The sequence below is a fragment of the Drosophila persimilis genome, unplaced genomic scaffold (genome assembly GCF_003286085.1).
Source record: "Drosophila persimilis strain 14011-0111.01,24,50 unplaced genomic scaffold, DperRS2 tig00000606-arrow-arrow-pilon, whole genome shotgun sequence".
NCBI classification, from domain to species: Eukaryota; Metazoa; Arthropoda; class Insecta; order Diptera; family Drosophilidae; genus Drosophila; species Drosophila persimilis.
Genome location: NW_020825324.1, coordinates 584,887 through 601,466, shown reverse-complemented (window position 1 = coordinate 601,466; position 16,580 = coordinate 584,887).

Sequence of the window (16,580 nt, the reverse complement as noted above, 5' to 3'; positions counted from 1 at the left end):
TCCGTCAGATATCCTCATGTTGATCCTCTTAAAATCTGGTTAAGGATTTGTAAAATATCTGCTGTTCCAGCATCCATCCATCCATCCATCCATCCCTCCTCCAAAGTTCCATCTATCTTTTTGTGTGTGTCTGTATGTGGGGGGTGTTAGTTTTTTTTTTTATTGTGCTGGTAGAATCCTGGGCAAATGGGTAAACAGGACTGAGGACTGAGGCACAACATGTGCAACCATGTAACCCATTTGGTACACCAACAAAAGGTCGACTCCCCCTGAGGGCAACCTGTCTGTCCGCCTGCCTCGTGCCCCCTGCCCCCTGCCCCCCGCCCCGTTCCCGCCGCTTCAAGCTCTCACCCCGGAGCAGCAGGCGGTTTCAGGTCGGTTTCGTTTCGTTTCTTTCCTTGTGCTTCCTTTTGTACGTAAAAACGGAAAGTGTGAACAACATTTTTCATAAATTTAACCAAACAGGTCGACCGACCAACAGGGGGGTATGCCATGTGGACGGGGATCGGGAGTTCTGTTCTGTTCTCCTTCGAGAACAATGGAGGACAATAGAGCGAACAAGAGCAATAACAATAAACGATAGATATTTACCGCAGCAGGGCGTACGGACGGAACTGCGGACGGGACTGCTCGAGCATGGAACAGGGGATGCTCTTCGGAGGTCTGGTCTCTGGAGGCTAGTGCTGTCTCTGTTCCACTGGCATGTCCTTGCCGGGGGAGACAATAACAAACCAATTACTGTTAGATTGGCCGCATATTAAAAATCGAATGAGAAACACATCTGTCGATGTTGCACCCTCTCCCTCTCTCTCGCCCTCTCTCTCTCCTTTTTTGGGCCATGATGCTGGTCCTGGTCCTCCTCCTGCGCTATTTTTATTTTATTTTTTTTTTTTGGCAACTGTTTCGAAAAAAGTTCGTAGCGAAAAACCCGCGGGGGACTCGCGGCCGCCATGGGGTGAGGAGTGAGGGGGTGATCGGGGGTAGAACTAACATAAAAATAAAATATGATTATGAAATGATTATTATAATTATGCTGGCGTTTTTGGCAGCATCTTCACAGATGTTGTTGCCGTTAACTCTGGGCCACGCCCCCCCACACACACTCGCACACACACAGCAACCCCCATCCCATTTCGTGCCGCTCCACGGGAGAAGGACGGTTCAGAGTAGAGGAGCGGAACCCCATGGCAAAAAGGGACGAAGGAACACGAACGAACGGAACCCAAGCGAGCTGGTTAATAATAAGCCAAAATTAGGGCGTGCTTTGCTCGCTCTCCCCTCCCCTCCTCTCTCCTGCCCTTGCCTTCTTTCAGTTTGCTGGCCAAGAGAAGAGAAAGAGATCTTCCAGCCGCCAGCACGTCATATTCCCACATATTTTCATATCGGAATACCCTGCGGAAGGACAGGGTATGATGACTTGACGATAGACATGGGATTTCGAGCTAACTCTATACTCAAACATATTCTTACAGGTAGAAGTTGTTGCTTCTGAAGACATTCATCAATTCCTCAAATGCTACAAAAGACATTACTATACAATATCACTCGGGAAAAAAATCAAATTTAGCTTAACCTTATAATAAATCTATCATAGGAACAATTGTTTATTGGCTAACCCTATTCTAGGGTCCTAAACATTATGGCTAACATTCCCAGACGATTTTTATTTATTTGATCTTCTATCCTAGTGCTACAAGATTTAGCTTTTTTGGCAATAGTCACACAAATTATTTAAATCCTGTTCATATATGTACATTGACATTTATATTTATTAATTATCTATTGTTTTCTGTGTGCGTTTTTGTACATAAAAAACTCTGCAGAGGATAAGCTATTTATAATCAATCGACGCAAAGGGTATCCAGTTTTCGAGTCTTTCCTCCTAAAAATTCGTGTATTTCTTTCTTGTTTCATATTTGTCTCTGTCGTGGGCGGGGATTGCAAGGGGGCGTGGGGGGCAGGTAGAGGGGTAGAGGGGTAGAGGGAGGATACGAGAAGTGGGCGGAGCGGGGAGTGTGTTGTGTGCTTTTGTGTGTCCTTATTATTAGCAGAGGAGGCGTTGAAAATCCTCTTAAGGTAAACTGTGCATTATTAATGAAGTGGAGGAGAAGGAGACGGTGGAGGTGGGGAATGAGGATGGGGATGAGAAGGAGGGAAAAAGGGAGAGAGGACATGCGGGGCCACGGGGCTACGGGGCCATGGGAACCCTGTAAACTTTTGCTGCTGTTATTATTCCAGTGCTATCCCTTTTCCCTTTTCTTTGGGGTCAAAGGGTTAAAACAATCAAAAGGTTAAAACTATATCGAGGGGTATATGTATCTATAGAAGATGTCTAGGATCTAAGGCTGCCATAAAAACAAGGAATATTAGAGGACTTACAGGGGGGACTGTTCCCGTTTTCCTTCATAAATGAACGTTACTTAGGATTTATATGACATAAAGTGAAGATGGATATCTGTAGATTGAATCACAATATGTTTTATCCACAAAAGAAGCACTCATCATTATCTGGGTGTGATGCAGTACTTCACAATTTCTGAGGACTGCAATCTGTACCATACATTATTCTCATTCTAGTTTTATTATGATGAAAAGCCCATTTGGAGGTTGAATGCTTCCTTGAGCAACATGCAAATGAAAACTCATGCGCGAATAGACACATTTCCACACTCCTCGGGCTACTGCATCGGTCCCAGAATCCAACGACAATGTACACGGTCCTTGGCGAGGCGCACAAGTCGGTCCCAAGAAGGCAAAAACAAAATGTGCTTTCACTTTTCATGGCTGAAACACTGCAAGAAAATCCTTTCTGGTGCTGTATTTATAGAAGAATGTTTTTCAACTGATGAATCTCCTCCGTGGGCTCCAGTAATTCTAGTAAACTCCTTTTTTTTTTGCTGGATAATAGAATTAAGTGCTTAGACCGAACCGGGATTATGGCCACCTAATCGGAGGAAAGCCTCGAATGGAATAGCAGTCGCAATCTGGTTATAATCTCCCACTGATTACAATGGTCACTGGTTTTTTTTTGGTTTTTGTTTTGTTTTTTCGAGGAACTGAAGTGCGAGATTGGATTTTGGCTTACGCCGGCCATTCCCATGCCACCATGCCACCATGCCCCACATGCCCCACATGCCACATGGCCATCCCACTCGGTCTCGCTCTGTGAAAAGTTCAATCAACTGAAGTTTTTCCAACTCTGGATACTCGGACACTGGATCCGTCCAATCATTCACCTGCTACTCGGCGTGTCCATCGTTTTGGCCACTGTTTAATATTATAAGTAATTCGCCTTTTCCCTCGGATGGCTCCTCACCAGCCTTCACGCCTCAGATCCACCTTCGGAAGGGGAAAGGGGACTGGGGATTGAGAAGCGTTTTTGCCGCTGCTGCTTTGTGATGTGGAAACGATGCGCATAAAATCAGCGGCGCGTATGGAAGCGGCATGAGCAGCAGCCGCAGCAGCAGCAGTTGCAGGAGGAGGCAGAGATGGAGGAGGGGTAAGGAGGTTGTCGACACCAAGAGACCAGGGAAGATAAGGATACCCAGTCTTCGCCCAGGTCCAGTCCCAGTCCCAGTCCCAGTCCCAGCCTCTCTCTCCTCTCGTATCAATCACAACAACGCGACTAAAGGCCCAACCAAGTGAACGGACAACCGAGCGGACAGCAGGAAAGCAGGACGGACAGGCGAACACACAGCCGGACGCATGGAGAGGACGGAAGGACGGACCTAAGCCAAAGATTTGACATGGATCAGTAATCTAATACCAGATTACGTATACGCATGGCGAGACCCACAAACTTTGGACTCTCTATCTCCCTATCTCTCTCTCTCTCTCTCTTTCTATCTCTATCTGTGGTGTGTGTTGCCACGCCCCCTGGCCTCAAGCCCCCAAGCCCCCTCCCTGCTGGGAGGCTGAGACCGGGATATGGCATGAATGAATGGATGAATGAGCTCAGGAGGCGGCCGCAGCGAAGGAGTCTTCTGATAGAGTGAGTCCCTGGGAATGGCCCCAACACTGAACGAAAAATCAGAGGTAATATAAGAAGAGGTCACCAAAGAGAGAGAGAAATAAAGGGGTAATAAAACAAGGGTTTCCTTTGAAGATGTTCCAGAAGTTAATAAAGTTTCCTTTTTGCGTGTTTTTTGGGTATCTTTTCTGTCAGTGGAGCAGAAATCCAACCAAGGGGCCATGGGGCCATGGGCATGGTCTGTCAGTTTGTCAGTTTGTCAGTTTGTCAGTCTGCTGGGCCGCAAGTCGAGGAGTTTATATCGATGATGACTGCGCTGATATAACGACGGATGAGACGAGAGCGATTCAGAGGGAACACGAATGAGCAGCGGACAAACGGAGAACAGGAGGACAGGAGGGCAGGAGGAGCTTCATCGTTGGTTCGTCTCTCGTTCTCGTGCTGTCTGAGGGTTGCACACACACTCTGTATCAGTGAGAATACACATAGCCAGCCACCCACAGCTCCACACAGATACTGGCACACACACCGACATCATCATTGGGCGTTTGGCAAGTTTTATGCTTGTTTGAGCCCGATTTTGGTTTGGTTTTTGGCCCCCTCCGACCGCCGTGTTACCCTCGCATAAAGTTATTACTCGCAAAAGCATCGAGAAGAAAGGAAGGAGGAAGGAGGAAGGAGAAGGGCTACCATGGGCGCCCCATAGGTAACAATATTCTATGCCGAAAGAGGGAACAGCAGTAGGATTACAAATAGCAGGAAAAATATACCCCAAGCCGGAAAAACAATGCGGGAGCAGGAGTCCATGGCTAGATGATGGTGTCAGTGTCGGTATCGTGGTCGTGGTTGGGTCCGGGTCCCGGTCCGGAACTGGTGCTCGTGCTGTTATAGTCGGTAAACGGGAGACAGGAGACGGGAGAGTCGGAGTTGGAGCGGAACATACGAGTTTGGGTGTCTCTCTCGATGTCTCCTCGTTGATGGGCGCATCATCATGCTTGGCCTGGCATCTGCCTTTGGCCTACTCTTCCTCCTCCTCCTCCTCCACTTCTTCCGCAGCCATGCCACGCCATACAAAAACTTTGGTAGTACTATGGATGCCAAATGGAAAATTCTGCATGGAAAATACTATGCAAAAAACTCTCTTGTCCTTTCGCAGTCGTTTTCCCATGGGAAAATACTCTTAATTTATAATTTTCGGTTTTCCAGAAGAACGACAAATAAAGATTTGCGGTTGAAGTAGATGTGTGTAGCACCCAGAAGGAAGTGTTTTCGAACCCATAGAGTATCAGCATCAATAGCCCTAGATCTGCGAGACTATAAGAGCTAGAGCAACCCAATTTTGTATCCAGACTCTTGTGATATACACGGTTACTTTTCGGTTACTTTACTTTCAGAATCGTAGAGAAGAACCATATCTAGTAGATCGCGTACAATATTTCTCCCACACTCTTCATCGTGCAGTGAGCTGCGCCCTCTGGCGGAGGGGGGCAAAACTGCAGGAGTATCGGGTACTAATTAAAAAGTTAGAGAGTCTTTGGGTAAGAGCTTTTATCAAGTATCGTGTTCCTTAAAAGAATATCGAAAGAAACACCGAAACAACTTCCTGTAAATGTAGTGATTTTTGTATCTCTATTCCATTGTGCAACAATGGCTGCGGTCTGGGCATAGATACACCCATAGCTACACAGATGCATACATACATATGTATGTATATAGCGAAAGGAAGCAGCAGAAGGAGGAGGAGGAGGAGGAGGAGGAGGACTACATCCGGGCCTTGGATATGCAGGGGAGATAGGCCCAGGCCGAACGAATGACTGACTGACTGACTGACTGACGGGGGGATGGCGGCTGTGGTGGCATGGTCGCCAAAGCGTGGCAACCACCAGAGTGCGCCCCAAAAGCCTCACACCAGAGGCGCCCACCATCAGAGCCATCACAAGCATCAGAGTTGACATGCTACGCCCACTACTATATAGAAGGAAGGAAGGACCTGGAGAATACACGTACAAATATATACGATATAGAAATACAGGATACACACACATATATCTGCACTTCTGTGTATCTGTCTGTGTGTATCGAGCGGGTCCCGTTGGGCCCCGAACTATATTTTGTTTATATCCGTACGGGATTTTAGCTTTTTCTCTGTTTTACTGCCGTACAGCCATAAGAAGCTCTCGCTCTCTCTCTCTCTCTGGGGTACGTGACTGGAGCGCTGTTGCACGTATTTGCTGTTGCCACAGTTGATTTGTGTGGCACGCCTTTATATAAGCATAATTCCCAGAGCAAAGTTCGATTTGGAACGGGCTCTCCAGAGGTGCAGGTGGTCTCCTGATTGACATTTTTGTTATCTGATGGCAGAATATTGTGCTGTGGAAATGTGGAAAGCTAGATGGTTGGTACTTTTCCAGAGAGCATCCAAAAATATTAGCCATCATCTTGAAGGAACCTGAATGTTTTCCCAAGGCTTCCATTTCCATTTAGATCCATAGATATCCCTGCACTTAATACTGAAAATAGTTCTCCAGATTTTCCAGCATTAGCATATAAATATTCGTTTTAATTCCGAGACAGATTTCTATCGTATGGCCCCCAAAATGGTTTTCTGGGGACTGCAGCTGTGATTTATGCTACTCACAGATACCACGCCATGGCCCCGAATACGTGTATGTTTTTGGGGGGGAGCCAGCATCCATTCGACAAGGATTCGCACACCCGCTCTGGCTCTGGTTTACCTTCCTATCGCTAGGAGGCTGGGGGCAGGCATATCCATCAGGCATTACTTTTATGTGGCAAGCAATGGCTGCCAGCAAGGGCATCCCCATCCCCATCCCCATCCCCATACCCATATCCAGCCAGCCCAAGGACTCGTAAAAGCAACGCAATTTCGCATTCACACTGACACTGACTGATATGCTCCTTCTGGCTTGATGGCTAGCTCCTGCTCCCCGCTCCAAGCTCTTCTGCTCCCAGCTCTTCTGCTGCTGTTGTTTTGTTGCCTCTCGTCTTGCGCCTGTCATTCATTTCTTATCTGGTGTGCCTGTGCCTTGAATGTGTCTCTGGGCTGTCATTTTCCTTTCGATGAGTATCTCTCCCCCGCCCCCACCCCCGCCCCCCACGCACGCAGCGACACAGTCGTCATCCACAACGTGTAATCATCATCGTCATCCTCATCCTCATCGTCATTCCCATCCTCATCCTCATCTCCATCTCTATGAGTACTATCAGCATCAGGAGCACTGTCGTTGTCGTTGCCGTTGTCGTCGTCGCGAAATCGTTGTGTTCCAAATAGCCTCATTGAGTCGGGCGGGAATTCGCTCCCAGCTCTCATCAGAGAGCTTCACCTCCGCCTCCACCATCATGCTCTTATGGCTCTCCAAAAATCGAGGCTTGTTTGGAGCACTGAAAGAAAAGACACATATAGAGTTCTTCTTTTAGATGGAAATTCAAGCAAAATTTAATCGAAGGATAAAGCCAGAAACAGCATGAGGATCATGCCCTGATCAGCAGTGGAATATATATGTAGCTTGAAGGCAATCGGATGAAGGACCTAGCTCTTACAGAGCAACAGAGCGCTGTCACCAGCTCGAGTTAACAGCCTGTTACCGCTGCCGTTTACAGTGCACTGTTGCTAGGACCTAGCTCTTGCAGAGCAACAGAGCGCTGTTACCAGCTCAGGTTAACAGCCTGTTACCGCTGCCGGTTACAGTGCACTGTTGCTAGGACGTAGCTCTAACAGAGCAACAGAGCGCTGTTACCAGCTCGAGTTAACAGCCTGTTACCGCTGCCGGTTACAGCGCACTGTTACCGCTCGCTGTCACGATCCACACGGCTCTCGAGCGGGTATAAAAAATATATATGCACGTATGTATATCGCAGCCCGACTTTTCCTACAGACAGGAACTAAATTTGAGTTTAATATACAGATAGGTTCTGAAGCACAAAGATATGATCCATATCGATAACTGAGGAGGAGTTTCTTTCAGTGCAGTTCAATGGTAAAGGAGCTGGAGCTGAAGCCCCAGGAGCAACAGAACAGAAGCAGGGAAAAGGGAACAGGGGAGCTGTGTGGCTGTAGCCCGAGTATCGGCATCGGCATTGGCATTGGCATCGGCATTGGCATCGAGCGTCAGTTCTCGATGCTGCTGTTGTTATTACAACAAGCACAACTTTTTATCACCGCTGCCACCCCCCAAAATGCCAGTCAGCGTTGCATCGTCAACAGCAGGAATCGGAATCAGAATCAGCAGCAGCAAAACCAGGAGGCAGAAGGCAGGATGGAGAACGGAGAACGGCGAATGGAGGAGCTGGAAGCATCAGCCTGGGGCACTAACGTTTGTCCTCGGTTGTGTGCTCAGCTTTTCTTTTTTCTTTCTTTTCTTTTTGGAGTTTATGGTCTTTGTCACACACACACACACACACACACCCACACACACACACATACATCCCCACTGTCGCAGGGGCAGGGGCTGGCAGCCAGTCAACTGTTATGTGCTCAGCCATTGAAACGTTTTATCAAAACTACCCACGGCCCCAGAACACAGCGAACCCAGAGAATCCAGAACCCAGAACCCAGAGCCCATAGTCCAGAGGAGGCAGCATCGACTCTGTGGAGCTGTGTGGCAACTGAAGCCATGGAAAGCTATGGGATGAAAAGGACACACACATAAAAAAAAAAAAAAGAAAAAGAAGAATGTAGAAAAGCCATAGAACAGCAACCTGTCGTCCACTGCACTCCCATCGAACAGCAGGAGCAGTAGCAGCAGGACGAACAGGACCAATGGCAGAGCGAGGGCGGATTGAACACTTATAGATGGGCATCCCCAAACGAAAACGAAGAGAACGGGAGCCGAAGCCGTATTACTATGGCCCTCTGCGAGAGAGTAGGCTCTACGAGTGGGTTCTATCAAACACCATACACTTGTAATGGGAATGCATGGGAATCCGAGAGTCGTCGGCTTCCTCACGATTCATACGAGAGAGCAGCCGAGTTGGAGTGGCTTTTGAGGCCGAGCCTGGAGCCAGGTGAAAAGTCAGCTTCAAAAAATCGTGTATCAAATCAAAGATATGTATGGGCGTTGCTCATCTTAATGTCAATGTTCATATTGAATGGTGCTGTGGCACCCCTCGCTGGGGCTGGGCGCTTCGTCGTTCGTTCAGTTGTTTGTTTGTTTTGTTGTCTGTGCCTTTCAAGGGTCAAATTGTAAACGAAATACGAGCGTTCTGGGAGGCAGTGGCAGCGTTGCCTGATTTTGACGGCCTGTCGACAACAACAAACACAGGCTCCAACAACAGCAACAGCAACGAGAGGGACAGGGACTGGGACCGGGACTGGGACTGGGCTGACATCCCCTTTGGTAGGCCACAAGGATATGTAGGCGTCATCGCAAATGCGATGGGGACAAACTGGCAAACTGGCAAACTGGCAAACGTTGCCAACGCGGCACTCTCTGGGGACAATGTTGCTGTCGATACGATGTCTGGATGCCAATGGCCATTAGGCATCTTGCAGAGAACGGGGATGTCGGGGCACGTGGGGGCTGCAGTCCACGCCACGTACACAGATAAAAATCAAGCATACAATGTCCGAAAAACAGCATCGAAAAAGGGGAGCAGAGGATAGACGAGGCAGGAGAGACCAGTGACCAGTGACCAGTGACCAGAGACCAGAGGAGGTGTAGCCAAGTCAACACCTGTTTGGCCATGGGACCACAATCCTGCTTCACCGATTTTCCTGTTCATAATCTCATGATGGTTCCGTCCAGTCCATTCCATATCATTCCAGAGTCCTCCAACTCCCAGACAAGATCTCATTCGAGGGTTCCCTTCTTTCGACAGAGCACAGTCCCCCGTTTGTGTATTTAGCATAAAATCGAGAAATATCCAAGTTGGCAGAACTTTGGGATTTTCGTGCACATTTCTCTGGTGCTGCCGCCTCTCTGCCAGCGGTAGCTTAAAGTATGGTAATTCCTTTTGAGCCACCACCACCCGCAGCAGCTCCGCCGACACCCACACCCACACCTACACTCACACCCACACTCACAGCAAAGTCAAGCCACAAATGCGACTTTCGGTTCGGTTCGTTTCGGTTCTGGCCATGGCCTGGGCCTGGGCCTGGGACTGGGACTGGGCCTGGGCTCTCTCTGTCGTTTTTTTATGGCATAGATTATCATAATTATTGTAATACTTTTGCATGGCTTGACTTTGCTGCTGGCAAACGCAAACCACCCGGCAAAGCGAGTGCCCCATGCCCTTCCCCTTGAGGCAGAGTCCTTCCCCTCGTACTCGCTTTGGGCTTTTGAGCTTCAGTGATTTGCATTTTTCCATTCCTTTCTCCTTTCTCCTTACTAGTATTTATGTGCTTTGGGTAGAGAGATAGAGGACAGATACGGAGTACAACGCCAGGCAGGGGTTGCCCGCCAATGAGGGAGTGGAATGCTGCTACATATAGATGACCTGTGTGCGTGTGTGCGTGTGTGTGTGTGTGGCATTAAGGTGTTGCTGCTACTTGCTACTTGCTACTGTTACTGCTGTAACACCTCCCCTGGGAGACGGAGACCCAAACCAAACCAAACCAAGCCGAGGAGAGGAGAGGAGAGCCCCAGTTGGCAGCCAGTTAGCATCTGTTAAGATAAATACGTACGCAGAAGACAGAAAGGAGGAAAAACGGTTGCCCAAAACGATGATGCTGATTCTGATGATGGCACCCCATGCTGCATGCTGCATGCTGCATGCTGCATGCTGCCTGCTGCATGATCCCACCTCTGGGCCATGCTTCTTCGCCAGAAACGCTGAAGCCGAAGCGATCAATCAATTGAAACGACTTTCAATGGCACAACGATGAGTTTTCGATTGCAGCAAGCGATGGGATCGGATCACAGTTGCACTTATGGGCTCTCAGATCGAAGCAGCACCCCTGCTCCACAGCTTCGTGGCATATTCAACTAGAACTCTTCTCACTGAAGGGCCACACACTTGTCGTGACATGAACGTTGCACTGTTGCCATTAATGATTGCCTCGCTACACATGTATCCCTAAAAATACATCTTGGATCATACGTCTCATCAAGAGGAGACCAATGATCCAATGGGGAAGGGGGCAGCAAACTGTAACTGGAATTGACCAAGATGTCGCCATATAGGACGCCACAGTTTCCCGCAATTCCCGAGTAGTTCTTTGAAGGACCCCAGCATCATGCAACAAGTCTGGGATTGGACGCTATACAGTCCGTACTGCTGAGATCACCTCCAAAATCCGACACACGGATCACAGTGTGTTCTCCCAAGTGTTTTCTCTGCGGGTACAGGATATATGTAGCCTCTCCATTACAGCTAATATTCTCTGCAATAAAAGGTACACGATTTACTAACAAGTTTGGATTTTGGGTCAATATATCTTCAGGAAAACCCCTTGTATCGGCACTTATCAAAAATCGTACGAAAAGGTCATATAATTCTCTTTTCAACCTATTAATTGTTTTGAATATCGACGGTGCAAAATGCGGAGTGAAAGTTATGGAAGTGCAAAAGGTCGCCAAATTGGGGTTTTTGAAAAAAGGTTTCGGGGATATATTGCAAGTTTCCAGTATGAGGATGTGATCAACTCCATCGGGAATACAACCTAATTTTTTTCTCGTGCCAAGTATGTTCCCAAAGTTGCAGTTTAAGAGTAAAAGAACCGGAAGGAGCTATAAGTTGTTTCATTGACTCTTCTTTATCAGAAGAGATCCCACTCCAATGCGCTGGGCGAACAAGAGGTGGTGGGGGGAGGGTTGAGGAGGTGAAAGAAGAAAGGAAAAAACGATACAGATGCATTTAAGGGCACATATGGCAGTTTCTGGTCACAGTGCCGTGGTCCGTGGCAGACCAAAAACGGAATCAAAGTAATGTGATATATAGTCTCTGTTTCAATCGTCCACCCTCTATCCTCATGCCTCATCGACTGTGCATCTGGTCTGCTCTCTCCCTCTCCCTCTCCCTCTCCCTTTTCTCTCTCTGGGTTTCACTTGGTGTGTAATTAGATGATCCCCAAATCAGCCGCTAATTTTTCCGCAATTTGCTTAGTAATGCAATCTAAATACAAACAAAATAGTTCCCTTTTTTCACAGATCCACATTTTCAGGGGTGGACTGCGGGAAGGCGGCTCAAGGTTGGCTGGGCGGACTTTTGTGGGGTGGTGGATGGATGGGAAAATGGGAAATGGGAAATGGGAACTCGGCTCGACGGGCCGTGAAATACACACTCGAAAAAGTGAATGGCATATGTACACATAAACTCGTACTCGTAGTCGGAGTATGTATGCCCCGGAGTGTTGCACATGTCCCTGTGCGGCAAAACAAACAACCGACTGCCGACTGGCGAATGGCGGGGACTACAGTAACTGGACTGGATGTAAAGGAAGGGCCAGCCACCATGTCAAAGCCAAGCGACAGACGACAGCCGAAGGATGCTGCTGCTGGGATGCGACTTTAGCGGCGCATCTCTCTGATCCCAGCGGGAGGTTGGCCCGAAAATCACAGCAGGCCCAAAACCCAGAACCCAAAGCCCAATGCCCAAAGCCCAAAGCCCAAAGCCAGGGCCATGAGGGATACGATTATACGCGAGAGTCGTGGTTCGTGGTCGTGACTGGTGTTTTGAGCTGTTTTAGGGTTGACCTGTCACCGTCACCGTCAACCGCCTGGCATCGACAACTCGCGAGGACGGACTCGATGTCCTCGTATTCGCAGCACTGTAATACTGTTGCAAATACCTCCACCTCCACCGCCATGGCGCGCCTTCTGCATTGTGCCTGCCTCCCGCCGTGTTGCCTGCCACTCGACGGGACGGGACGGGACGGGATGGGACGGGTTCTTGTCTTTAATTTCAGCGCATTTGGCTTTTGTAACGTGATTATCAGACGATTTGATTTGGCGCTAAATGCAATTGCCAAATGCCAAAGTCAACGGAGCGACGGAAACCGGGGATAACGCGACGATGAACGCAGAAACGATGAATGGGATGAACGGGAAACGGAAACGGCAAACGGGAATCGGGCCAAGGAGGCAGGGAATGCGGGAAAACGGAAAACGGAAAGCGGGATGCTGGAAAACGGAAAACTCCAGGGCCAGGGCCAGGGCCAGAGCAAGTTCCAGTGGCTACGACAAGTGGCAGAGGCAATTGGTCCTGTGGCAAGGGCGAGGACTATGAAACATTTCTGATAAGCCAATTATCCCAAAAACAAAATCAAATCGCAACAATAAATGGAAAATCTCTTGATGAAGGACCTTCGACAACCCAATGGATTGATGGAAACTATCTGGTTTCGGACTCTCGAATAAGTCGAACAGATAGTTGTAACAAGTTCTCGTATCTTTGGGACATCATCATCGTCATTGAGATGCGCTAAGGAGTCAAGCTTTTGGATGCCGCTTGTTCTTTACTGCAGCTGCTGTGGCAACACACTTCACTTGGCCCTAGGAGCACTCCACTCCACTCCACTCCACTCCATGCCATGCAACGCACGGAGAGGCGACTCTGCGCATAGAGGCTCAGCAGCAGGCCGTTTGCCCTTTGCCACCCGTCACAGCTCGCGGAATGTACCCGCAGAGACCCTTAGGTCAGTCGGGGACCCATTAGAGGCCTCCCGACACGTGGTTGCGTCCCGCTCAACGCTCTACGGTCAATAGAAGGGGTGGTGCGTTGACAAACGGTAAACACTGTGGATGGGATGTCCTCCGATTCCATCGAATTAGAATTCTTCTTTGGATTCTTGACGATGGTTCATAAAAATGAATAATAATGTACTAAATCCTCCACTTTCGGATGAGCGGAATATTCATTACTTGGATGTAATATCTGATAATCACTTCGATATATATCGGCCCTAAAGAACCAACTCTTTCGCCCAACTGCCTTTGATTCTGGCCCTGAATTGGAGGCTGCTATTATTCTGGGGGTTCACTGCTTGAAGGTTAAGTAAATCAAGAATGGGAGAATGACTGTGTTGACGGTGAGGTGTGGCGGCGGTGTTGAAAGAGAATTTCCATTTTCTCAGCCGCAGGCGATTTTCCAAAAATTAATTCGCAAACTCCTCCCTTTTCTGCCTTTCCTGCCTTTCCTCCCTGTGGGTTCTATGTGTGTGCAAAGTTGCAAAAGTGTTTCGACAGACGACAGAAAAAGAGCTGAAGAGGTGGCGAGAATGCGACTGGGGCGTGGGAGGAGGCTAGACCATAAATGAAGTGGAAGCCCAGATCCTTGGAGACACTCGGGCATGGGGCATCGGGCATCTCCTGCTACCTGCGGCCGCCCGAGGGAAGGAATGGCTTTTGGCTCGCTTGAGTAGCAAATGTGGAACACTGATTCTTATGGCGACATGTCAGCTCTAACAACCAGTGCTGCTAGCCCCTCAGTGCCATGCACTTTATTTCTGCCATTTATTAGTTTGAGACAGAAGAAAATGCACAAGAGTGCCGCTACACAAGGCCCATCTATAAGAAGCGGGCCCACTGCAGCCAAGAGGTCTCCCTTGCATTCCACCGAAGGGACGCTCCCGAAGGAACTACAGATCGGTGGGACGTTGATGGAGTCTCTGGGTGGTGTAGCACATAGTCCAGATCCTGACGATCTCCAGAGAGTTGCGAGGCAAGACTCCAGTATTCAGCATAGCTTGGAAGCTGCAGAATAGTATGCCATGATTTATCTCCTAGGCGAGATCGGAGATATGGTGCGCCTCCATCCACTGTACTGCAGCTTGTTCTAACATGATCACAGCGTATTGCCCGGGAAGATAATAGACATAAAGAACGTCTTCCTGGTGTAACGCTTTGCTGTAAAGATCGTAAATAAACGTTTAAACCCACGATTGATAGCATTCTTTTCTGTATGGGGGAATCTGGGATGAGGCTTAGCCTCTTGGTGGGTGTTTGGAGGAGGTTGGGTAGTGTTGAATGGCGGAGTGCTCCAACGATGAGTTCATTTTGTATATTTTTCTGGGAGTGGGTATGGAGAGTTCGATGGTAGACGCTCTTAACAGGGAGCGGCAACAGGCCTGTTGCTCTGTTACAGCCGCTGGCCTGAGCAGAGCCCCTGGAAGAGAGGCCATGTTCCCAGAGAAGGTGGTATCGTATTCGACAGAACTATTCCATGGATTTTGCAGCAGAAATGCGCGTGGAACAGCATACCCTTCGATGTCCTTCGAAAGCAGGGCCTTCCTTCACAGGCTTCTTTCATTCGGCAACTCTTAAAGCGACTATTAAACGGTTGCCAGAGTTGCCAGAGTTGCCAGCGCGTTTTGTACACATCATGTGTGTGGGTGTGTATTTTTCACCCCGATAGCGACAGGTAATTGTGTTTCTCTCTCCAGTTTTCCCCAGTAGAAAAACAACAATAAAAACGATGACAATGCCACTTTTTTGTTGCTATTTGTTTGCCATCAGATGCGGAGAGGAGATGAGAGAAGAGCAGAGAAGAGGGTTGGATGGGGTAGAAGATGGGGATGGAGGTGGAGTAGTGGTTGTGTAGCCTTGAGAGGCAGTGCGTCCTTCAATCTACTGCTCCTCCTGCTCCTGCTCCTGCTCCTGCTGGGGAAAACTCATTCAAAGTTGAACGCAATTTTTCTTTTCACACACGCACGGGAGAAAGCATATGTGTCTGTGTGTGTGTGCGTGTGTGTGTTGTCCCTCTCCACACTGCCACCTTTCTTACAGCATTCATTTCCTTCGTCGTTTACCTTGACGCCCCCCCTCACACTCTCTCCGCCTCCCTCCGCCACTCTCCCAGGGTAAAAGGCAAACGAAATGTGTATAAAAATAAAAAATGATAAAAGTTGGCAGATAAAAATTACACACGCAGGCACAGATACACACCGACACACAGAGTGCGAGAGAGCGAGAGAGCGAGAGAGAGCGAGATAGGAAAGGCAGCTGCGTTGCCAATTCACCTGCATACAAAATGGCGTCGCCTACCGCCCCCCGCCCTCTCCACTGTTCTCCTGCCCATTCGCCACTTGTTCATCCTTGTCCTCGTCGTCGCTGTCGTCGTCGTCGTCGTCGTTGCGCACCAAAACTCAATTCCAACCCCCCTTAACATCCCACAGAACCCAGAACCCAGAACCAATCTCCATCTTCAGATCCCAGATCCCAGATCCTCCCCCACCCATTCTCATCCGTGCAACATACAGCAACAAGAACAACAACAACAACAACAACAACAACCATCCATGTCGGGGAATTGTAATTTTTCTTGCTTCATTTCCTTTTGCCGTTTTTCGATTCGTTTTTCCTTTTTGTGTGTGTGTTTTTCGTATTTTCCTCTTTTGGCGCCTTCATTGAGAATAAGCATTCGACAGTGCCACACCGCGTGCCACGCCACACTGCCACACAGTGGAAGAAATTCGAAGAGCCTTAACCAAAAAGATTTTAACTCAATCTCACGAGATTATAAACTTTACATCAGATTGAAAGAAATGTACGATTAATGATCAATACCAATAGGAATCGGATAACATAAAGGATCAACCTAAAGATTAAATACAAATTGTGTGCCCATCTTTTGGGTAAATAAATACACGGATTTATCTCAAGAAATTGCGATACAATCGTATGGAAAAAGGGAAAATACCCACCTCTTTTCT